This window comes from Triturus cristatus, chromosome 1_2 (assembly GCF_964204655.1).
Source record: "Triturus cristatus chromosome 1_2, aTriCri1.1, whole genome shotgun sequence".
Taxonomy (NCBI): Eukaryota; Metazoa; Chordata; class Amphibia; order Caudata; family Salamandridae; genus Triturus; species Triturus cristatus.
In genome coordinates this window covers 154,694,768-154,721,037 of record NC_140580.1, presented here as the reverse complement: position 1 = coordinate 154,721,037, position 26,270 = coordinate 154,694,768, and positions in this window count along the sequence as shown.

The following is a 26,270-nucleotide window of genomic DNA, read 5'->3' as shown; positions in this document are numbered from 1 at the left end:
TGAAGGATCTCCAAGGGCTTGGAAAAGAGCTTGCCTCCTGCTGAAGTCTCAGGAACAACAGACTTCACCTCCCAGCTCCCCAGAGTTCTTTGGAAGTGCCTGCTGTTGTTGTTGGGCCTTCTGAGGGACTGCGTGTCGCAAGGAGCTGGAAGCGTGACTCAAGAAGGAGAAGCGTGCCGCCGTCGGAGCTGTTGTCGTCGCATCTCGTTAAGTGCCTTGCCGCTGCAGCATCGAGCGGAAGAGTCTTGCATCATCCAGGAAGTGTCTTGCAACACCGAAGAAGCGTGTCACCATCACAGCCATCTTATCTGATGCATTGCACCGCATCAAGTGGAGAGTCTCGCATCGAGGAAGAAGCGTGTCGCCATCGCAGTCATCGTAGTTGTCGCATTGCACCGCATCAAGACAAGTGCCTCGCATCCACGGAGCAGCGTGCCGCCGTCGGAGCTGCTGTCGTCGCATCACGTAAAGGCATGTCGCAGCTGCAACATCGCATTGAGCGGAAGCGTCTCGCAAACGTCGGAGAAGAGTGTCGCTGCCAAGGCTGCTGTCGTCGCATCGCGTAAAGGGTGTCGCCGCTGCAGCTGAAGCATCGAGTCGAGTCTTCTTGCAACATCGGAGAAGCGTGCCGCATCTGGAAGATCTTCATGTCTTTATTTCTTTGGACCAAAAACTTCATCGCATCAACATCGTTGCAACACTTTCGTTGCCCTGTGTGTCGCATCTAAAAGGTACATTTACTTAAAGTGTCGCATCTAAGAAATTAAGAGAACTAAGCAAAATTCTACCATCTAAAGTAACAGTATTGTGTATTTTTGTCGTTTAACGGTCTTGTGGTAAATCTATATAAAGAATACTTATTTTTTATATAAAACCTGTGTGGTGTCCATCTGTAGTGTTGTCATTTTATTACTGTATGTGTTCACAAATGCTTTACACACTGCCTCTGAGATAAGCCTGTCTGCTCGTGCCAAGCTACCAAGGGGGTGAGCAGGGGTTATTTTAGGAGTGTACCCCCTTACCCTGACTAGAGGAGAGGGTCCCTATTTGTCACAAGTGCATACCTGTGCCAACTAGAGACCCCCAAGTCTAACACTAAGGTAGCGCCTCTACATCTCTCCGTCATAAGAAAACAATTACCATTTGGTATTGTGTGTGCATGCCTGCTGTATGTTGAATTGGTGTGTAAATAACCAGATAGAGATTAGAGTTTGTTGGTCCTGAAGAAAGCCGCGGACCCCGGACTGGGTCATAGGCTGTAATTATTCAATCCACAGATACAGGAGCAATCATAACTCCTAGACATTACCTTGTCTTTTAATCACATTGTCAGCTCTTATATAAATTAAAGGTAGTTTCTGTTGAGAGGTTACCAGAATTGTTACCCCTTTTTGTCTCTGGATCCCAATTCCTCATTCATATGCACTCACAGGACATTCACAGGTGAGCCGGCCCACCACAAGAATATTCTCTGGTGAGCAAGAATGGCTGAAAATGAAGCATGACACCGGGAGGGTGTGAGGCCGTACGTTTAAATTTTTTTAATGAACTCTCAGAGAATCATAAGGATATTCACATTTTAGGGTCCTTTCAGCAACTAATAGAAATTAACTAAAAGCCTAAGGTAGTCTAAAAATGGACAAATGGTCCCCACTTTGACCTTAGTTTGTCTCATTTGCTTAGTTGTGTTATTTAGTTTCAGAGGGAGGTTGCAAATATAGCCAGCACACATTTTTCCTCTCGTTCCCTTGACCCCTACTTTTGTTTGGAGCCATTTGGTGCACTTGACTGGGTGTAGTTGGCAGTTTGGCTTTGTGTATTCTTCCTAAACATCCACACACAATTGGAGCCTAGGTGTGACTGGATGGGCGGGACGAGCTGGGCCCAGCCTCACTTACACCTGAATTGGCTGTGTCCTGTCCTCACATAAAGGGCTGCATATCCTTTGTAGTTGGTCTGGAGCAAGGGCAGGGAAGGCAGCTCATCTGTGCACTTCAAAAGAAATACCTCTAGAACAGAGCTCTTCAAACCAGGGAGCGGGCCCCCCTTGGGGGGGCCTTAATTGATCTCAGGGGGGTGAGAGTCTCTAGCCAAGAGAAGCATCATGCTGATAACAGAGCTTTATTTTAGGTGAAAAAAAAGTGTGGCACCAAATCGCCTTGTAATGGGCTGTCACTAACATCTTTTGTCATTTATTTCCTAGCTGAGAGTAGGTGTCAAAGAGGAAGGGACTCCAAATATTCCCCAAACTTCTCCCCCCCATTTCAGATAGTCACACTGTGGATATATGTACCCGTTAGTAAGGCGTGGCTGACCGGAGTAGTATGATTGGCAATCATGTATTTGATTGCATTTTCAAAATGGGTGACAGAACTTACCTGCAATGTTTAAATATGTCTAGACACATTCAAATATTGCCAATTTTGTAGAATAATTGTGACCATCATGAAAGAAGGGTTTGTCCTAAGGACTTCAAATAGTAGTCACCAAAACGCTAAAAGCAAAAGCGGTTGCACTAGATCATCAGGGACATCAAGGGGTAGCAAAGACCAAGTAGAGACTGTGTGAAAACTGTGGTTCACATGGATGAACAATGCTGTGGAAGAGGTAATATAAGGATGCCCCATGTCCCCACCAGGGTTTGCAATAGCCAGGAAGGACCGTTTAGACAGAAAGGGAGGAGGTTTGGCAATGATATAGAGATCATTTGAAAGCATCTATCAAAGTTATTCCCACAGACATGGAAGTTGAGGTGTTCTCTTTTAAGATAGCAGCCAGTCACGTGTTCTCGTTCAATGGGTTGCTAGTGTATAGGCCGCCTGGATCCAGAACTAGCTTCATACAAACTATGGGCCAGCTCCTGGAACACAAAGTAAACCCACAAGATGTCACCATTCTAGGTGACTTTAATTTCCATCTAGATAATCTTTTTGATAAAGATTCTCAGGCCCTGATGGACCTATAGACAGGTGCAGGCCTAGAGCAGATTGTTGTAGGACCAACTCACATAGCTGGACACCTTTTGGATGCCGTTTTTTCGGATTGTCCCCAGTTGAAATGTAATAACAATTTACAACTTCACTGTCTGGCCATTTTGCAGTGATGTTAACCCTCACTCTACCCTCTTCAACGGGCTCTAAGCATGGTCCAGCTAGTAGCCATAAAAGCTACTTGTGGCAGCGTATAGATAAAACTGAATTTTCTACTCACCTGAGTCAGAATACACCCTGCCTCTCCAGAGATCCAGAAGCAGCTTCTTTACAATGTCACAACTGGATTGCAGCAGCGGCACAAGCCACCATTCCCCAGAGAGCTGGGAAAACTAGCAGGACAGCACCTACTGAACCTTGGTTCTCTGAAGAACTAAGGCTATCAAGAAGACTCTGTCGTAGTCAAGAAAGATGCTGGCGCAAACACTACGATCCCAGGGAGAAAGAAATATATAAGTCAAGACTGGCACAATATAAAGAATTGATTAAGAAAACTAAAGTCAGCTATTTCTCAGAAAGAATAGAAGGAGCAAAGAATAACTCCAAAGAGCTTTTTGCAACGGTTTTGAAACTTAGCCATTTGCAGGAGACTAGTCAAAGTACAATAGACTAAGCTTTTTGTGATATTTTGTCCTCCTATTTTTGTGATGAACTTTCTTCCATCTATAATTCTTTCACCTTACTGTCTGTAAATACCCAGAGTGTTCAGGCTCCACCTACAGATACTGTAAATCTACCCTTAGACTGGTCCATCCCATATCCTGAACTGAATTCATTCTGTTTTTTAAATTTTACATCCATCTCTTATGAGCAAACCTCAAAACTCCTTTTAGCAACTAAGTCTGGATCCCCTTTGGGTCTATGTCCTCCCAGAGTAAGTCATATGATAGTGGAGACAGTTGCACGCCCACTCATGGAGGTTCTTAACACTGCTATGGAAACTGCGACTTTCCCCATGTTGTAGAAAAAACATCAATTTTACCTCTGTTAAAAAAATCAAACTTGGATAAAACAGATGCAGGAAATTATTGCTCTATCTCCCGTTTACCTCTACCAGCAAAGATTCTAGAGAAACATATGAACCAGGAATTAGTCACCTTTATTGAGAACAATCAGGTCCTGGATTCCACCCAGTATGGTTTTAGAGGCCAGCATAATACTGAACTGGCCTTGATCACCGCTACTGAGGAAATTAGATTGGCAGTTGACAAAGGAGGTTCAGCAGCTTTGATACTGCTTGATCTGTCAGCTGTCTTTGATAGCGGTAGACCATGGCACTTTAATATATCGGCTACAAGAGGCAGAGGTAGCAGGCCCAGTCCTGGCACTCCTCATGTCATTTTTGCATGATCGGGAACAATTTGTTGAAGGAGGAGGTTTTAAATAAAAAAGTTTTAGGCTCTCATGTGCGGTGCCCCAGGGTTCATCTTTGAGCCCCACCCTTTTCACCATTTATGTCGCTCCTCTGACACGTATGATCAAAACTCATGGTTTTGAATTGGTATCATACGCAAACGACACTCAGATTATCATATTGATCTCAAGTAAAAACCATGATACAGCTCTTAATTTTAAGGCGTGCATGAGATGTGTCAGCGAATGGATGGCCGAAAACTGCCTTAAGTTGAACTCAAATGAAACAGAGGTCCTACTTTTTGGTAGAGATACATCATTCTGGTTCTCAGAATGCTGGCCATCAGAGTTAGGGACTTTTCCCACCCCAGTTACTAAGGCTAAAACACTTGGAGTCATCATGAATACCACCTTATCCTTTTCTCATTATGTAAAAATGCTTATTGCATCTATCTACTACACTCTGAAAATCCTGAGGAAAGTGCTTCCATTTATACCAACAAGTCTGCAGAAAAAAGTGGTGGCAGCTTTAGTGTTATCGAAACTCGATTATTGCAATGGGCTACTGGTTGGAGCAAACAAATCAGCAGTGGCAAAGCTGCAGGTACTCCAGAATTCCACAGCTAGACTGCTTTTTGGACTAGCTAAACATTCATCAGTCAAACATGCTCTTAACACTCTGCAATGGCTACCTATGGAGAAGCGCATCAGGTTCAAAACCTTATTTATTGCCTTTAAAGCATTACAGTAGTCAGGCCCTATCTACCTGATAAAGCGCTTCCAATGGCATACACCAGCACATACACTTCTGTCGGCTTCACTGAAGTTGGTGACAGAGCCAACTTCCCGTCCCCAGAGATGGGGTGGTAAAAGCTTTATTAGTATTACAACTAGATGGAGGAATAAGCTACCTTTTTAGGTCTCGTCTGAGACAGCGCTTTAGCGCTGCTCTGGCGAGACTTATAGTAAGCGAGTTTTGGAATTGCAAACAGTGGCTTTTCAGGCCTCCAAATACAGTGCATGTGCGTCGGCCGGGCGCGCGCACCATTTGGAGGCCTGAAAGCACTCGTTTGCTTTCACTTTCGCGGGCTGCACGGCCGCTTTGATGTGATCGCGATCGCGATTACTTTCACACACGCACATACAAAGCTGTGCCACTGCACCTGCTGCACCTTCTCTTTCCAGACTTCACAGAATACGTTTTTCTGGGTTTTTTGGGTGTCCCTTATTGGATAGCATTATTTATTGCAAAGCATGGAGTCCTTATTTCCCTCTGCATTTGGACTGTTTACAATTTCATTTAGCTGTGTGTTGTAATGAGAATGTGCACATCGCATGTCAAAGACCAATTATACTCGTAAACTCAATCCATGTTTCTCTTTATCGAACAGCGACAAACCTTTCTGGACGACTCAACTCAAAGTTATGCGTTACTGTAGGATTACGATATCATGAAAATCATATTTTAGTTGATGTTTTATTGATCTAATTATTAATAAAAAATACTCATTATTATTTACTCTGTTGTGGTATATATTAGGCCCGGTTAAAATGCTGTTACGAGGCGCAATTTTGCGGTACGATAGTAGCACAAAATTCCAGAAATTAAATTATTTCACCATGCTGCGTATTTATGCACGTGCTCAAAGGCAGCATGCAGACGACCAGAACACGAGTGGCTGCTTCTTTCCAGGAGATTTTTTTTCAGCTCAAACGTGTCCTCTGCACTAACACATCTTGCGCTCAAGTATACTGCCAAATGCTAGTTTTATATTTCTCATAATTCTGTGTAATTTCGTCTAACATTTCAAACATTTCACGTACTTATGCATATGCAAATAATGCGAATTTTGGACACTCCCTATAACAAGCATTTGCAATGCAATAGGTCTCGCATTTACGCGAGTTTGAGATATTGACATTGCAAATGACAATGCCTTTTATTTTTGTTTTTAAAACCTAAATAAAAGGCATTGTCATTTACAATGCCAATAGCTTAAACTCGTGTAAATACGAGACCTATTGCATTGCAAATGCTTGTTATTTAAAGAATTCTTCTAATCTACTGTCCTTTAGGAAAGAACTTAAGACATGTCTCTTTACTCTATAATTCTGTTCAAGGACTGGAAATCTAACATCTCACTGGTGTTCGATTTGCCAATTCCGCAAGTGCCTAGAAGCCCTCGGGTAGTAGTGCACTATATAAATATATAAATCAATAAATATTAAACACAACACTGGAACTGAATTCCCTGCCCTAGAGATCCATGTACGTCTATGTGGACCAATGTGAGAACAGACTTTGGTAGCTTTCCGGACGGAAGGCAGACACTAGTCATTGTAGACTTCCACACCAAGTTCCCAGTGGGAAAATTATGACGTCCACTGTGTTTTTATATGTAAAGCTGAAGTTGGAAAAAACACTCATCGCCTACAGTCTACCGCAGGAGATTAGAACTGACAATATGTCCCCCTTCCAATGGAATGACTTTCAGAGCTAGCTCCTCCATCTAGGGATTCATCAACGTCAAATCATACCCTTTTGGCCTCAGTCAATGGAGACGTAGAATGCGAACCCTGATCAAGACAATGCAGATCCGACTGGAACATGGTGATAATCTGGAATGGGCCTTCCACAACTTCCTGGAGGTATATAGAAACGCCCCTCTCTGTACTACCCATTGCACTCCAGGCAAAGTCGATGTTCGCACGGCCTCTATTAGACACTCTCCCTGCAGCACTCTAGTGTTACCTGGCTGTCTGGACACCGTGGCTAGTCCACAACATTGAAACAAGAACAACAAGAAAGCTAGTTAGCAGCGAAGACAGTACTAACATCCCTGCAAGAAGGAGAAAGTGTCCCAGTAAGAGTTCACAACCCATGGTTGACGTTCCGGACTCCGTATGAAAAAGGGCCAGGACAGTATCCACGGTAAAAGGGGCCATGGTGACTGCCCAAACGGAAATGGAAGCCCAAAATATCTTGTGGCTCAAGAAGATACTGAGAGTACATGGATGGGACGATGAGCCTCCAGTGAGACCAACCCATTCTGAAGGGGATTCTAAAAGAGGAGGAGTGAGCCTGGGCCTGGTCTCGCAGCCCCATGGTTCAACCAGACACACCACGGCACTCGCACTAACTATCAAAACAAGCAGCACCACAAAAACCATTTATGGAGCCACCACCAACCAACAAGAGTTGGAAGGATCATCTCGCCAGAAGTATAGCCTGAGACCTAAACCCAATGTCAGCCAAAGCACGTAAGACTATCTTTGTTCTCTTTAAAGGTAGCTGTGAACCCTGAGGGCTTCCGTTGTAATCTAAAGTGTAAGGGGATGTAGTAATCCATCTAGACACTGTGAAATGACTGAGTCCCACATCACAGGCACATTAAGGCTGGGCACAATCAAAGGGGTAAATGAAGGGAACAGGGGCTACTTATGACCGGTTCCTAGTTAATACCCAGTGAGTATGTGTCACCTCATTGCAACACCGACCAATGTCTTTAGGGATGGGGTCAGTCACCACAGCGGCCACCCGCTTCTCCACTACACAGGGATTTGAATGGATTCCCTCTGCGCATGCGTGCTCTAGCGAGGAAGCTGAAACCAAACAGCCACCTGAGTCTGACACTGTGACCTTCCCCAATGCCCCCACTTGTGAGGATGATCCCCCCACACATACAAACACCTCACACCCAGCGGCGGCCACCATAAACAAAGGTTGGTTGGGCGGGTGGGGTCGTGTGGGAGGTGTCGCGAATTGGGGGAGTGGAAAATACAGTTTAAAAATAACAAAAAAAAACTTACCTTTTGCCGCTGGCCGCCTCCAGCGTTGTGTCTCATCGCGCCGCCTCTCCTCTTCCTGCCTGGTCCCAGCAGCCCCTGGGACAGACTCCCTTTCCAATTCCCGTTCTGCTCAGCGCAGGGATATGTCTGAGCAGGCATGAAAGACGCCCTGCTCAGACCAGAAAGTCTGTGGGGTTTCTCCAGCCCCGCTGCTCAATGTAAGAGAATACTTAAGTGCACATATGTGTTTTGGTTGGCATGAGACGGGCGGCCAAACACACATGAGCACTTAGGGAGTGGAATGCACTAGCACTCTGTGGTGATTGGGCCCTTAGGTCCGCATGCCGATAATGACTGACACAGGACACAGGATTACTGGTACTGTAAACTGGCCAGGAGCACGTGCGCTCGGCCCCTTTTATTGTCACGGTCACCTGACTGGTGACGCCTGTGGTGGGTGGGTGTTCAGTGTGGGTTACAGGCACAATGGAACACTAGACTGTATCCAGCCAGATACTACATCCCTCCCAAACTTTAATGAAAGTTCAACCAAATGAAAAGTCCGAACCTGTGGGAGTAAACACAAGTTACAAATAAACCATAAATTGGTGATCAGGACTTCCACGTAGTCTTTTGCTGATGGTCAACTGCCGGCGAGGGTGTTCTGACAGCCGGTACCACTCTGCTTCCTTGGCGCGATGTCTGAGTGCTCTACGGATGTGTTCTTTTGGACTTACATCGTGGAAGTGCGCCTCACAGTCTCTTTCTTGTACCGCCGTCGGTGGAAGTGGGGGTGGAATGATGGTGGACCATTGTTATTCAATTTTCCGCTGTGCGCCCTGGTAGAGGTGTTTCCTCCGACTAGTAGTTGAGTAGTTGTCTTCTTCCCGGACTCACCGTTGCAGGATATCCCTCTCTCGTGGGTGTCCCCTCTCACTGGACGACCCGGAGGCCCTTTGTTGCCAGGTTTCCACTGGACCGGTGGACCGCCGCCTTGTCGCTCCCCTCGCGTTGGGGGAGTCACTACGGGTCCTCTTTCCGTGTCCGAAGTTCCGCCTGAAAGGGTGTTGTTGGCACTTGGTCCTTCGCGCTCCGCCTTTGTTCTCCCAGGAGCTCCAGAGCCAGCTTCAACAGTCCATCTCTCGTCTTGGGGATCTGCTGCCACCGGTGTCCCTGAGGCCTCTGCCCCTTGGATGTCCACGGTCCTGTTTCCATGACGTCCCAGAGGTGGTTGTTACCAACGGACCGGCCTGCTCGTGTCTGTCGTCCCCGGGTGACCTTCGGGTTTACGCATCGACGTATACTCCCAGTGGGGCTGATGTTGTTTTCCAGGTACTGGGTCTGGGTGTCCATGCACCTTCTCACTTCCCTCTTCGGGTACTCCCCTTCCGGTGTGTGTTGTGTTGATCTGTCACGCACACCTCTTTGCTCTTCTCCTTTCCTCTTCGGGTGTTCCCCTTCTGGTGTGTGTGTTGATCTGTCCCGCACACCTCTTTGCGCTTCTCCTTTCCTCTTCTCTTCCTCCGTCGTGGCGTCATGCCACTCAGGATCTGTCTTCCTTTTCCTTTCTTTGCGGCGTGATCCAGTCTTCCTGCCTCCTTGCTCGTCCTTACCAGGCTTCTTCGTGTAGCGTGCACTCTACGCGTTTCCCTCTGGTCTTGTCCCGCCACTAGGACACTGTCTTCCTTTCACTCTGGGACTGGACCGGTCGTCGCGACCTTCTGTCTCGTAGTTGCTTCTGATTTCGAGTGATGTTGATGTTGCTGGACCTCTTGTCCTTCTCCTCCTGGTCCTCTTTGTGGACCTCTCATGGGGTCCTCTTCATTGACGTCCCCACGGACTTCCTCTTCTCTCCGGCTCTGACCCTTGGCAGGTCAGTGTGCTCTCCGACCTCTTGTAGGCCTGTATCCTCCTTGCGACCAACTGGTGGTCAGCGTCGTCCTCCTTGCGACCATCTGGGTGGTCGGCTTCTTCTGTGCGACCATCTGGGTGGTCGGCTTCCTCCTTGCGACCATCTGGGTGGTCGGCTTCTTCCTTGCGACCATCTGGGTCGTCGGCTTCAGTCTTCCGTGCCACCATCTGGGTGGTCGGCTTCCTCCTCCTTGCGACCATCTTGCTGGTCGGCTTCTTCCTCCTTGCGACCATCTTGCTGGTCGGCTTCTGGTGGTCGTGCACCCACTCCTTTCATTCTCTCACTGTGTCAGTGCTTCAGCGCGCTTCTGACTGCGCTCGTTAGTTGCTTCCGTGGACGCACTTGCTGCGCACTTCCTTCTGATCCTCTTGTGACTTGCTGCTTTGATGAGTCTCTTCAACCTTGCCACCCAAGGCTGGTGCACTCTGGTGTCTTCACTCTTGCGGCGACTACCCCTGGCCAGTAGGCGTCACCGCACTCCACGCAACCTTGTCAGCAGGTTCTTTTCCTGGAGGGCCTCTGGTGTGCACTTGTCAGCGTTTGCCACTCGGGTGTGGGCGGTCGTGCCTTCTCCACTCTGCTCTCCTGTGTTGCAGAGTTTCCCCTTGCTGTTGTGCAATTCAGCTGCAACAGTGCTTGTGCTCTTTACCTTCCCCACACTCGTTTGTGTTGCAGCAGCTCCCTCAGTGCTGCATTATTTTCTTCCGGGCACTCTGTTGCCGGTTCAAATGTCCCCACAGTGCACGGGTGAGCCTCAGCAGCTTTCCTCACGCTGCATTCACTCATTCCCGCAGTCTCTTTATTTCCAGGGCAGGGCTCGCAAGCCCCTCGGGGGTACTCGTTCCCACACGACAGGCTCCTCGCGCTACGTCTCCCCCCTTTCTTAGGGGGGGAGGAGGGGGATTTAACGACGGCTCTGGTGCGGCGGCCTCCCTCGATGCCGCAGGCCCTGCATGGCGCTCGAGCTCACTCTCCTTTTGGGCAAGGTCTCTCGCAGCAGGCTTTCCTCTCGCCGGGCTGCGCAGGGGGTTGCTGACGCCGCTCCGATCAGACTTCGGGCCACACGCGTGCTTTTCATTCCCTCTCTCACCCCCGCCGCAGCAGCCGCTTACCGTTCACACGCTGCACTGCGCGGGGTGGGAGGGGCAGGAGCTGTTGCCGGACACTGTCCACATTGGACGCGGGTAGGCTCCGCTTCATTTGGGGCTCTGGCGGGTCCGTGGCAGATGCATGCCACGGCTCATGGGCTTCTTTTCCACGCCCCACATTCGCGCACCTTCGGCCCGGCTGGGCTTCTCTTCCACGCGGGTGGGCTCCGCTTGTCACCTCGACACTCGGGGCACTTCCACGCGGCCGATGCGGGTGGGCTCCGATCGGCTTGCTCTTCCGACGCGGGGTGGGCACTCACTTGGCTTCCTTCGACCCCGGGGCTCTTCACACGCCCCGTGGGATATCTGGCACATCCAGCGCCGCCTCACAGGGGGTCAACTCCGTCGCGGCCGATGCGGGTGGGCTCCGCTCGGCCTGTACTTAACCACGGGGCACAGCGGAAGGCATGACGGGGTCGGGGTGGGCACCCGACTTCCTCGCCTTCACTTTGGGGCGGCTTGTACGCCTGCAGGTCTTCGCGGTGGTGCGGGGTGGGCTCCCGGTCACCGTATTCGCGCCTGGGCTCTTCGCATGCCCGCAGGCGAGCAGGCGCTTCTCGCCTGCTGGGGCTTTCACGCAGGCAGCTCTCTCCCCCTATTCCCATTAGCTGGGCTGCTGCACGCCAGGGCACAGCCCCCTCGTCGCCAATGTGGTGATTGGGCCCTCAGGCCCGCATGCCGATGATGACTGACACAGGACACAGGATTACTGGTACTGTAAACTGGCCAGGAGCACGTGCGCTCGGCCACTTTTATTGTCAGGGTCACCTGACTGGTGACGCCTGTGGTGGGTGGGTGTTCAGTGTGGGTTACAGGCACAATGGAACACTAGACTGTATCCAGCCGAATACTACACACTCCTCCTCCCCCTCCCATGCCTCGGCCCCGCCTCTCCCAACACCGCTGGCTAAAAGCCGGCAAATGTAAAATATTACATTTGCTGGCTCTAAGCCAGGCAGTGGGGTGACGCCGCCATTGCGGAGGAGCCTCCAATGCGGCCACACCCACACCACACTGGACCCCCTACTGGTTTCCATTAAGTAGTGTTCTAATATTGCCTGTGATAACCCCAAAAACAACCCAACTCCCAGTCTCGTGTTGTTTTTCTAGATGTTACAACCAGCAACATTTAACTGTCGCTCCTGCTCGCAGAAGAAATATGATCTATCCCTAAAACGGTGTCTTATTGTCCGACGACCTGCAACACCTGCTACTGATGGATTGAACAAATCAGGGGCTCATGAGAGCTTATAACATCAACAGACAAAATAGACATGATCGAGGTGAGAGAGAAAAAACATTCAACTATTGTTCTCAGAGACTCTGCCTGTGTCTTAGTTGCTGCTGGCAAAGAGATGGCTGAAGCGTTTGTTACATTTGGAAATATATGGTGGCAGCTTCGGAAAAATATTGCCTCTACTGTACAGTACTTAGTTCCGCGACATTTCTAATATGGTGCCGCACTGCCACCTAGTGGGCAAAGACAGTTTGACAGTATTTTTGTATTTTACATTACAGTACGTCCCTGTAGAAAGCCTTTGAGAGGTTGAATTAGCACAAGTCGATGAAAGCACAAGTTAATGAACTGTGAATTGAATTTCTAACAATGTTTAACTATGTTGCAAGCAAAGGAGAACAATTAGTTAAAAGTAAAACAAAAGGAAGGCATCTTTATCTCAGGATTCCAGTGGACAAGTTACAAAGGGCTTTAATTTGGATCCAGTTCTGGGATATAGCATTCTTTAACACTAGACGGGGGGAGGTCCATCATTAAAACTCGATTTCGAAACACTCCCTATCATTCTCTGTATTCATGCCCTTTATTGGCACAAATATTTTTAAGATTTATAACAAAGACTATAAAACGCGTAGGATACGCTGTTTCAGCGACGCGAACACTTCACGTTTTACGTCTTCTGGCATTCCCTAAGAGTGTTTGTTTTTTCGAGGATGTGTTCCTGTAGGGTTTTCATACAGCGTATGACTCGTTTCTACTATGGACTGAGGGGTCTCCAGGTGTGTAAGTTAAGTTCAAGTTGTGGATGGGTGATTACATTTACAATGGACCACGACAGAGAACAATGAAGTCGGGGCTGAAGGCAGCGTGAGCTCCTGACAGTGCTTGTCAGTGGGTCATAAAGGTGTGCAGCCCACATGCACATCCATTCCTTGGCTTCTCCTCAGGGTGCACAGAGCGATGGTCACATTTGTGCCAACTGTAACTGTGGGAAAGTGTGTGAAGGGGGAACACAGCTGACCAAATGTGGACAGTGGCAAATGAAATGAAATGCCTTGCTTACAGGTGAGTAAGTGGGTTACATGTGTGAGGGATGAAAGTAAGTACGCACAGGAGAGGGAAAACAGGGTGCTGAAGAGGACCTGTGAGATTTCCAGATGGGGATTTCAGTAATGTGTGGGTGGAGAGGCCCGAAGTGTCTAACAGAGTGAGAGAGTGCAGCGGAAACTGGTATGAAGGGGAGACAGAAGAGACTGAGGCACTTTGTGGACACCTAGCCTTTCCCAGAGTGCAGTAATCTTTGATTCAGAGACTTTTTCAATTTAAATTAATCACATAACAAGGTCATTGTTGTCACTCTTATCTGATGCCACTAACAAGTATTGGCAAAGGCAACAGGTCCTGCTTGTTTTTATTGTGTGTGTTGGTTGGTGTGGATATGTCAGGTTTCAATAATACAAAACTCTTAGAGGGGAGCCTAAACACTGATCAGGTGGCCTACTGAGTGAAGCACACAATCTTAGTACGTGTTTTAAGCCAGGCCCTTAATTACAGAAGCCAGGCCTATTTGACAGGATTACTAGTTATGCTTCTTTGGCCACGCCCAGGGCTATTAAGTGAACCAGGTCTACCCGGGTTTCAGCCCCAATAATAATTCAAAACTTACATTGAAACGGGTCCATAATGGGTCCTATACATGTCCTTAACCGTAGGGGCAAAAACACTCGTCGATTTTTTAACAATAAAGTGTATAGGTACTTTGAGTAAATCAACTCCAGGTGTTTATAAAAGGCCACGATTGAGAACTCAGGAGTTAGACTGAAGACAGTGGTACTTTTTCACAGTGCCGGTAAGTGGATCAAAAAGGTGTTCGGAATACATGGTCATTCAATCCATGGCCTCTCTGCAAAGTGCACAGAACATTGGTCATGTAATTCAGTCCCAATTGTGATTCAGTTTAAATGTGTTTGTGAAGGAGGTACACAGTTGACAAAACATTGGCAAGGAAAGTAATAGAAAATGCAGCGCTTAGAGGAGAGTGGGTGCAGCGTATATTTGAAGGGCGGTGAAGAGAAGTAGATGCAAGTAAGAGCATTCAGAATAGAGTGCAAATAGGGCTCTGAAGAGGAAAGAGATGAGGTGTAACATATGCAGATAGACGATATCTAGAGAAAAAAAGGGCGTACACGTCTAACAAAGAATGAACATAACAGCGGTGATTGACTCAGAAGAACACTGCCCTTTCCGCAGAGCTTAGTAATGTTTAATTCACAGACTCACAACTTCAGAATTGAACATTTTTTGATAATAATTATCTACAACCAAATCATTGTTGTTACTTATTTATCTTAAACAGCAAACAACCATTGACAAAGCCATTCGTCCTAGCTGTTTTACGTGCCTGTCAGTTGTTGTGCTATACAACTGAATGCAATGACAGAAAGCTCAGTGGGGAACCAAAATGGCAGTCCAGTGGTACACTAAGGGAATTGCCAAACTATAGATTATGGTTTTAAACCATGTCCCTTATTGTATAGTACATGCGACAGTATGGTTATACAGGCATACTATTTTTGAAAATAAACATATGCAATATCTATTTTCGTATTGTAATCATGGTGTGAGAGAGAGACACAAAAAAACAGATCACACTTTAAATTCAATGGAAACAACAAACTGAATTTGGATTTTTTTTCATATTGATATATTATTGAAGTAGAAACAACCGCAATGGACCGCACTCTGCTGGCCCCTCCTCCGGGTCGCCCCAAGGGAAGCTGGTACATGAAGTTCTTGAATGGTTCACCCCAGTGGGTGCAAGTAAGTACTTGTTGAACTGATGATCTCTGATGGAGTTCTTGAGTGGTTCACACCAGTGGGTGCAAGTAAGTACTTGTTGAACGGTGTGCGCTCCATTGCGGTTGTTTATATTATTGAAGTAATACATGTAAAATACTTCACAAAGGTTCTTTTTCACGGTTGCTCGACGAGAAAGTGCACTAGAAAGAGTGTTTGAAGAAGTGCTCAAGTGTAGAGTGATCAAGAAAAGAAGAAATGGATTTAATTTACGCAATATACTTTTTGATATTTTTCACCAATGACTCCTAGGACCTGATTCAGCCAAGGTGAGATAAGCCTGTTTGAAAGAAAACTATCCTTTTGCACAATGGCACATGGCCTTAATCAGTAGAAAGTGGTGTCAGAATCCTAGCACAGCCTTCTCTGGGACGTGTATATTCAATCCAGGCTAGAAACAGAAGTATCGACCTTTCGACCCAATTACGGTGTGAGGCGAATTGGGCCCTAGGATGAGAAGCGAAAGAATTAGGGCAACATAGAATAAAACAACCCCAATTAGTAAGGGATTGATTTCTTGAAACGCCGTGTTCTCATAAAACGCCAAGCAAACTATTCAAAAGACTGACTTATAATGGTGCAGCTACACCCTAGCAGTTCCTCTCAGATGCAACCTCATATCTTGGCCCAAAGCTCAGTAAATAGTGAGTACTCGAAAAACTGTCTAGGGTCATGAGTGAGTAAAATGACACTGTATTAGTGGAAACAAGTCTTAACTGTCGAGCTAAATATTGTATAGGCCACGCCGCCTTTAGGAAACCCCCACCATCACGTTTTTAATCCCACCTAAAGCCTTGATCACGCCCTATTTAGAGATCTCCCACCTTTTTCATTCCATGCACTGCTGAAATGCAGGGGAATTCTGCTGTTTTAATAAAGTATGAACTGACACATGAAGGCATGATTTCGTGCCAGTACTCTCTCCAAAAGGGAATTTGAATCAATCGGAATTTTCTCCACAGCAATTCATCAGAACCCATCTTATGTTGCTATGTTACTTTTTTTTTTTTTATCTATCAGCGTCTGGATCTGTTATTCATTTGCGTCGGGATAACTGCAGTTTTACTGCCTGGTGAGCTGCACGGAAAGGCGAGTGGCCTCCTCTCTGAGTGGAAGAGCCGCAGCAGGAGAAATACGGTCAAGAAAGAAGGCTTGCTCTGTGAGGATGGAAGATCTTGTATCCTCCTGTGGTTCATAAAGCCTGACAATCCTCCCTATGCCAACAATATCACAGGAAGTAAATACTTGATATATGCTCATGCCTTTTTGAAGGGATCGGTTGGACTCTCCCGTGAAAGCACTGAAAACATTGCTTGGTTGACAGACGGTTCTTGTTGCTATTGGAACCAAAACTGTCTGACCACTCCTAAATTACTCACATCAAATCCTGCGGTTTAGAAATGCTGTTGCATACAGCGAAAAACAGGGAGTTCGAGACTGGTACATGGGTGGATGGCGGGCAGGAGTCGGGGGTACACGCGGGTGGACAGCGTCCACCCATTATTTTCACAGGGTGAACGCCGTCCACCCTGACAAGAATTTGGGCCCCATTGAATAATGTGCTGAACTCGTCCTGGTGTAATTTCCAAACACCGGGACACTTTCAGCAGCGCGTGCACGTTGTCTGCTTTCCATCTGCAACAGGCAACAACGTGCAGGCAGGGAGGGGGAATTCTTATTTTAGACTCCTGCTGGGCCCATAACAAAGGCTGAATTTGAGGGGGCATCAGGCCTCCTTTTGTTCGAGTCTCTTGGATGGGAGCAGTCAGGAGCCTCACACCTACAATGAAGCGGAGGGGAAACAAAGGCTCCCACCTTGTTAGACCTTCACACATACTTATGAGAGGCAGCTTTTCACTTTGTTAAGGCTCTGTTTAGGAGACATGCATGCACTGTAAGAATGTCAGATGTGTTGGTCTTTCCCAGTATTTACACAAAACAAATGCATTTATATAGAGCTTACTGCCCCTGAGGAGGCGTTGAAATAATTTAAGTACCATTATTTTTTCATGCATAGCTCTACCCATCCCAATGCAGGGTGTCAGAGCGCTTTACATCAGACATGCATATTACATATACAATAAATTATATACATTTGTAAATGAATGTACAGGCTGTGTTACATAAAACTAGGGGACTACAAGGTGTAGAAGTCACATTTCATCTTCCATTGCTCACTGTGCTATTATCCTTGCAATGCGCTCAAATGTACACATGAGGCAGTTTCTGAGGACCACACCTCCTGTGAATTGGATCACCCTAGAAGTAATGGATTTTTGTAATGTCATTTTGCATAGTGGAAGCTCTGAAGCCACAGAATGTATAGATAATCGCAGGAGCAGAGCTGGGCCAAACTTGCAGTGCTGAAGGTACAACCTGGCACCAAAGCTAGCAGACGGGGCACATCCTCCCCCCCCCCCCCACCTCTTCAGTGACCAGGCCAGGCCTAAAAGGGGTAACAGTAAAGCCACACTCCTACCTCAACCTTATTTTCGTCCCAGATACACATTTCCTATCCAGTTGTTTAAATAGTAGATGGCAGAAACTTGTGCTGGGTAATATATTCATTAATTTATTCCCAAATTAGTTTTCATATTAAAAATACTAGTATTATTATGGCAGAAATGGGCACGGCGTATTATGGCAGTGTTATAGTGAACCGCGTTACTCTTTTATCAGCAGTTATGTAAGCAGGAGGGCTCTCTTTATAGAGGAGGAGGCCACACTTCTTAACACTACACAATCCGACTATCCTTCCCTGGCTGCTGGTCTGTAGTTGGTGCAAGAGAATGCCCTGAGCCACACTCTCCTCTATCCACCACTCCCTCTCCTACTGAGCTACCCTTAACTCAGTGGTTCTGGAAGGACACGACTTCAGAAAAGTTCAGAAAAAACTGAGAGAAATTGTGCTTTTAAGGGCACATTTTCAAACCAATTAACTACAATATCCATAGGTGTTTAAGCCAGCTCTGAAGAGTATCTCATGAAATATTCCAATACTTACATGGTGTGCCAAACCCACCTTTTGCTTTCAAAGCATGCTTGGAGCTTTCTCTTCAAAATCAAGCTGGTGGCAAAGGGTAGAAAAACAAACATTTTCAGTCCAGTTAGGCATCAGATGTATCCCAACAGTTATTGGTTTTCCAGAGAGTTCCTAAAGTTTAGCACACATGTCAGATATTTTGTGCTGTACGGATCAAAAACACCATGTTGACCCCAAATCAGAGTAATTTCTGTTAATTTGGGCTTCTCATTTGTTGTGAAATTAATGAAAATTGCACTATTATTATGCATTTGCGTAATTATGAGTAATTTGGCACAACAATCATACCACAGGAGCATATGATCAATGAACTTAGCAAGTGTGATCAGCTGCTGGCTGGCTGCTGTTCGTGTACTGTTGCATTTAGCATTATTTTCCTCTGTCCGTTTTAGGCACTAGTTTGCATTTTGTGCTAAGAAAAGAGAGCTAAATGCTGGGTTATGCTCCTTGCATAATTCCAAATAATCTCACATTATTTTACAGTAAATTTAACTCGAAATAGTTATTCAGGGTAGCCGAGCATGGCGGATGCGTCTTTCTAGAGCTTCGCTAGCCCACGCCGCCTCAGAGCCCTAATCCTGCAATTATTCTGACCCCAGACGCTGCTGACCTCTGCTGGAGGAGCACACCGGGACCCCAAGGCGAAGTCTGGTGCCGGTGGCGTACAGGGGGAGCCCCAATCCGGTGTTGACGCCGCGGCGGCTGCGAGTGGAGTCCACGCAGGGCTGTGCTGTGTGGGCCGGGCCGCGACCGCCTATTGCCACAAGCTGACTGTGCGGACCTTGTTGCAGAGACTGCCACTTTCCCGTGGAGCTACAGACTGAGGCTAAGGCTAAGGGGAGATCTGGGGCTCCGGGCCCTGCTGCTGTGTGCTCTTGTCGGCTGCCCGGACAATGGTGGTCGCTCCCTGGCCGCGGGCCCATCCCTCATCCCCTGTGTGGCGTGGAGCGGAGTGCAGAGACACCGGGGGCCGGGGCGGCTCCCGGTGAGGCCCCGGTTGTGTTGACACCTGCATTGGCTAGACCCACTGTGCTGTGGGTGTCGGGCCGTCTTCCCTCCGTCATTGGCAGCTCCAGGGACTGAGACATGTGGAGGACGTGCTGGGTGGACGCGCTGTGGCAGTGAGCGGCTGACTGCCGATGAGACCTCACCCTTCATCTGTGAGGATCGGGATAGTGAAGGTGGTGGCTAGGACTAGCAGGTTCACCAGCCCGCACATTCCGCCAGAGGCCTGCTTCTTCTGCCCGGAGCCTCCACATTAGACCCCCTTGTCGGGCTTCCGGTAGGGCGTGGAGACCCTGTGGACTTGTGGGGGCCCTGTACTCCGTGGCTGCCCACGCCCGTAAACACTACAGGTATGCTGGAGGGGCCGGGTTGGCGTATCCGTGGATAATTGTGGGGCTGCCGGGGCCTGCGCTCTGTGGGTTGTGCTCGCCCTCTCATCTGGCCGTGGAACTCTTCTGAGGCAGTTGCTGGTGCCCTGGAGGCTATCCCCTCCTGACCTGCCTGGCGTCCCTGAGAAGTTCGCCAGACGCTTGGTGGTCCCTGGTGCCAGTGGGATGCGGTGACCGGAGTGGGGCATTGTGGCGACTGGGTCCCCTGCCTGGTTGCAGCCCAGATCGAACTGGGCTTATCCAGGGGCAGGGGGCATCCTCCAGAGCTGGACCTGGTGCCACGAGGCCCTCCACTTTCTGCTAAACATTGCTTTCATTGCGAGGAGGCCCGATCCTCCACACCTGCCGGCGAGGGCTGCGGGCCTAGGGAGGGCTCCCCTGTTGGATTTTCTGTTCCACGATGGGCAAGGATAAACACAGCGCTGCGGCCCCTAAGCAGCCCACCATTGATCAATATACCACCGCTCCAATGGCGAAGGAGGTCGCTGAGGGCCTGTCCTCTGACACTGCGACACTGCTTGCGGCCATCAACCAATCCAGGACTGCACTTGAGGCTCAGATTGGGGCTGTTAGTTCTGAGGTGTCGTTCCTCTGTCAGGACCTTTGGAAGGCGGAAGACTGGATCACTGTGGCAGAGACCAGGGTCTCCACCGTGGAGGACACTGTATCCGCCCTCCAGAAGAAGGTGGACAAACTTACAACAGTCTCGAAGGAACTGGCGTCGCGGGTCGAAGATGCAGAAGGGAGGGCCCGGCGTAACAACATCCGCCTGGTGGGCTTTCCGGAGGGCTGCGAGGGTACCTCCATGGATGAGTTCCTCTCTGGCTGGCTCAGGGCGAGGTCATGTCTCCTTGCTTCGTGGTGAAGAGGGCCTACAGCGCCCTGACTAAGAAGCCAAATCCTGGGGAGCACCCATGGCCTGTGATCGCCCGACTCCTCAACTATGCCGACCGGGATGCGATCCTCCGCTATGCCCTTCTCCACAAGGAAAAAATTTCTTTTGAATCCCATCCCATCATGGTCTTCCCGGACTACACCAGGCTGGTGCAGCAGCAACGTCAGTCATTCGTGGTTGCCAAGCGAAGTGTTCGGGAATTGAACTTATTCTATGCGCTGCTGGTTCCCGCCAGGATGAAGGTGATATACAATGCCAAAACTCTCTTCTTTGACTCCCCTGAGGAGATTTTCGCTTGGACTGATGAGAAGCGTATTCTTAAGCCGCACTCGCCGCCACCGCTGGACTCGGACTCATCGCAGGGATCTCATCACGGCGGTCGGCAGTACAGCGACTCCACGACATGGCGCCAAAGGTCCCGCTCTAATTGGCGCTCCCAGGGTCAATTGGGGACTGCAGACAGAGACTGCCCTGGATACGGGCATACCCTGGTTTTTTCTTCTCTGCAGAACATTCTATTGAAGATGTGGTCTTTCACTGGATAGCGCAAGATCCTGGTGCGCTGGGGTCAAACCCACCTGCTCTGACTGGTGTCGGTCGCTGACCACCCTGGACGGTTTGGGTAATAGTGGGTGGAGGGGATCCATTGGTGGACTTGCCTGGGTCATCATGTTGGGGGCCTAGGACAGGATTCCACTGCGACAGATACTCCTTGTTTTTGGAAGTATGGGGGTGGGGGGAGTGAGGGGGTCATGTTGGGTTTCAGGTTGTTTATTTTGTGTTTTGCACACCAGACATACGTCTCCAAGTCACGTCATCAATGCACCATTGGTCACCGTATACCTTAGAGGGTAGAGATGACTCAAGTCACAGATAGATCTCCGCAGGCTGAACTCAATATTCTGGCATGGAATGTTCGTGGACTGTTAGACAAGATCAAACGGGTGGGCTGTGCTTCATTTAGTGAAGCATTACTGGGCTGATATCCTGTTACTGCAGGAGACTCATCTTCTGGGCACCAAAGCCCTCTGTCTCTCCCGATACAGGTTCGCATCAGTGTACCACTCTGGCTTCACGAGGGGGGCATGCGGCACGGCGATACTCATCCATCGCCGCGTGCCACTTCAGGTTACACAACACTGGCTAGATCCCGGGGGGCGCTTCACTATTATCTCTGGTACCATAGCCGGTGAACGGATCACACTTGGGAGTGTATATGCCCCTCCGACATTGAGTCAGATGTTCATAGATAAACTTACACAGCTCTGGGGAGACCTTTCCGGTGGCTTGACAATTCTGGGTGGGGATTGGAATGACACCATGGCTCCCATTGACAGATGGCGGGCTCAGCCGCCGGATACGCCCCCCCTAAGTCCAAACTGAATGCACTGGCCCCCTCACTGGGCTGGACAGATTCTTGGCGGGTTCTTCACATATGCATCAATGGTTCATCCCACCCTCTCATGCCTAGACTATATATTCCTCCCACATAGCTACCAACACAGAGCGGCACACGCATCCATCCTGCCCAGGGGTCTCTCCGACCACTCACCCATTCAACTCAGACTCTGCTTGCAGACTAATCAGGCCACTTATCGTTGGCGCATGTCCCCATGGCTTCTTTGTGATGCTGATTACCAAGAGATGCTGCAATGCGCTATAGTGTAAGATGTCAGCCTCAATGTGGGTACCTCCCTGTCCCTAGTCACTATCTGGGTGGCCCTTAAGCCTACGATTAGAGGGGCTGACATCAGCTATCACTCTGGGGAAAAACGGCAATGTTGGGTGCAGGTCCGGGAGCTAGAGGACCATCAGATACACCTGCAGTCCCAACTGGTGGAGAGCGCCGATTCCAGTACCTGTCGGAACCTATTACACGTCCAACAGCTCCACCAGTTGCATACGGACAGCGCTAAAGAGGCCTGGTTGGGGACCAAATACAGAATCTATCAGTGGGACGACAAGTCCAGTCAGATGCTCCATAGGCTGTGCCAGGTTCGGACGTCTCTGACGCAGGTTCCCCTCCTGCGGTCCCCAGATGGCACTATTTGCGCCTCCCCCGAGGCGGTGGTCCAGGCGTTTGCCAGCTTCTACACAGCCCTCTATGAGGAGCGCGAGGTCATAGCCGAGCCCCTCATTGATACCTTTTTTTCCGATATCCCTCCCCGCCGCTTGCCCGATGATGTGTGAGATGAACTAGATAGGCCAATCACCCTGGACGAGCTGCAGGCGGCGTTGTCCAATACACACCCTGGCCGTGCTCTAGGCCCCAACGGATTTCCCTGTGAGTTTTTGCGCCCGCATGTGGCGACCCTGGGGCCTCACCTGCTGGGGGAATTACACAAAGCCTTGGAGCAGCGGGTTCTGCCTCCGGACTGACGACACGCCGAAATTATGTTTTTTCTTAAACCTGGTAGATACCGAGCTTGTACCTTCCTATCTCCTTGCTGAATTTAGAGCCCAAACTCCTAGGGAAGGTCCTAGCCGATTCCCTCCGCACCTGCATTCAGGACCTGGTGCACCCGGACCAGTCCGGCTTTATGCCACAGCGCTCCACACGGCACAATATCAGGCGGGTCCACAACGCCATCGCGGAAGCCCCTCGTTTGGGCCGTCCCATCGCACTTTTGCTGGCAGACATTGACAAGGCGTTTGACTCTCTGAGTTGGACCTACCTATTTAAGCTCCTAGGAGCCATTAGCCTGGGGTCCAGGTTCCTGGCATATGCGAAATTACTGTATATGGATCTCATGGCATTGGTTAGTGCAAGCAGTTGCCGCTCTGCCCCCTTACCGATTCACAGGGGAAAGCGGCAGGGGTGCCCCCTGTCTCCTCTCTTATTTGCCTTAGCGATCGAGCCCTTAGCTGTGTGGGTGCGACTGGACTCTGTCCTTAGAGGAATGGACTGGACGCAGGAATACTCGGACAAGACGCTTTATGCCGATGACGTCCTATTCTTTATGTCGGACCCTTGGGCTTCCGGGCTCCGGGTTCTCCAAATCCTTCGAGTTTTCAGGGAGACCTCTAGCCCCAGTGTCAATCCGTCCAAATCTACACTGTTCCCTATCTACGGCGAACAGCACAGTCAGGCCTGGGCATCATCACTAATCATTGCGGTCGAGGGCCTGAAGTAACATGGGGTCTACATAACACGGTCTCTCGGAGACGCCTGGACGCACAACATAGCGTCTCTACTCCCCGCCGTCCGGGATGAGACGACGATATGGTCTCAACTGCCTTTATCATTATACGGCAGGTCCGCACATTTTAAGATGGTGACTTTGCCGCGCTTGCTATACAGGCTCCAGAACTACCCGTTCCCTATCCCCCCAGTCCCCCCATCGTGGTTCCGCCAACTTAACGCACTCCTCAGTTGATTCCTCTGGCAAGGGGATGTGATTCGTGTCGCACTCACGACGTGAATTCAGTCCACGTACTGTGGCGGAATTGCAGCGGCGGATGTCCGTGCATATTATTGGGCTTCGCATCTCCTGGTGATCAATGAGTGGTGGCATGGCTCCCAGAAGGACCCGGCCTACGCCGTGGAGCTGTCGGCCATGGCAGGCACCCCCATGCTCCGTCTCCTATATAGTAACTCCCCCAGCTTGCCAAGTAGTTCGTCGGACATGGAGACAGGTGATTAGGTCCACGGGTTGGTGGGGTAAATTGACGCGCCCCACTCCTCTCTGGCAGGGAACATACCTTCGGCCCATCTCGTCGCTGGTGGGGTTTCGTAGATGGGATGATATCGGCATATCCACGCTTGGTAATATTATTCAGGGGACTACCCTCAAATCCTTTCAAAGGCTACAGGTGGATTATGACCTTCATAAGTCACAGTTCCATCACTATCTGCAGCTACGTCACACACTGACACTCCTGATTCGGCGACTAGAGTCGCTACCAGAATTCCATCCACCAGAAGGTTGCTTACTGATGGGCGACTTGGGGGCTCACAAAATCCGATAAATTTACCATACCCTCACTACACACTCTAAGACCACTATTCACTGGACCCGGATGGCTTGGGAGGCTGACTTGCCAGCTCTGATGGATGACGATTGGGCAGAGGCGCTGGCTAGCCCTCGGTACGCGGCGCTCTCTACTAGATACAGACTAATCCAATTCAAATTCCTCCACAGGGTCTATTACACACGTCTCCGTCTGTGGAAAATGGGGGTAATTAGATCTCCTACCTGTCTCAGGTGTGGCGCAGACGAGGGGTCGTTCCTGCACACGGTGTGGAGCTGTGGGGCACTGCAGCACTTCTAGTCTCGTGTGATATCTTGCATGGGGATGGTACTAGCGTGGGATGTCCCGGCAGACCCTCAGCTGGTGCTCCTACACAGCACAGAAGACATGGGGGGGGAACAGGTATAAAAGACATTTATTATTTTTGGGGCTCACTCTAGCTAAGCGGGACATAGCACAGCACTGGAAGGACTCGTCCCCACCTGGTATAGCCAATTGGAAAAAGGCCCTGGATAGGTGCATGTCAGCGGAGGTTGCAGTGTTCCAGCCGTGGGGGTGCCCCCAGAAGCATGGGAAGATTTGGTCTAGGTGGGCCAAGTTTAGGGGTATAGACTTGTCCCTAATGTCCCGGACAGTTACCAGAGACCCTATTGAATGACTCGTGGTGAGTGATTTACCTGTATAAAGTGTAAAGTGTTAAGAAGACGTGGTCGAGATCTTCTCTGGTTTGTGTATACAACGTTATCAAAGTCTGTATGGTGTGCTCAAGGGGGGTGGGCGGGAAGGGGTTACTTTTCGTGGTCTGACGTTTTGCAGACCTCTGGGGTGGGAGGTATACAGTACCCGAGGACTCTTTATTTTGCATTCCGATTGTATTATGCTCGCTGGGCTCCGCCCATGTGGTATGTTGAAAAATCAATAAAATCTGTTGTAAAAAATAAAAAGAAATAGTTATTCAGACTTTAATAATTGTATACAGTCTTAGAGATTCTCTTACCTGTTCTGTCCCAGTGTTAAAAAAGTACACCTCATTGGGGCATGGGGGATTATTCTTCCCTTCCACTTGTGAGCGCTGCGCAAAATACAAATGTAGTTCACTCATTCATTCATTCCAGCTGTGCTGGCTCCCAAAATAGCATCCAATACAGTAATGTTGACATTTAATGTACTCACATCTGACTTCTCCAAGCTCTGTTGTTCAAACCTACTTCAGCCATGTGAGGTGTTCAACAGGAGAGCAGGCCCCGCTATCCTCCATGGAAGCTTTGCACAAGACATTAAAATAGATACATCAGTGTCATTTATAGAGAATCATACATTTAGGCCTCATAAAGACTTCGGCAGAGCAAGAGCTTCAAAATAAATTGGAAGCTCTCCCGCCTTTCTTAACTCTTGGTTCTCCCACCTCAGTCAGAGTCTGAGAAATCTCTGCATTTCAAATAGGGGAGCCTCGGCTGGCCACAAGGTGACCAGGGCCGGACTGGGAACCAAAACCGGCCCTGGCAAAGTGCTCGGCCAGCCCCCCGGGGCTTGGGGGTGCCGCCGACTCGCCGAGCTCTTTGCCAGGGCCGGTTTTCGGACGATTTTGTTACAGGGCCGATTTTGCAGCTATCCCAAAACAGGCCCCCACCCGTGCGGCGCACCGGGGAATGCCCGGTGCCCGCTACGGCCAGTCCGGGCC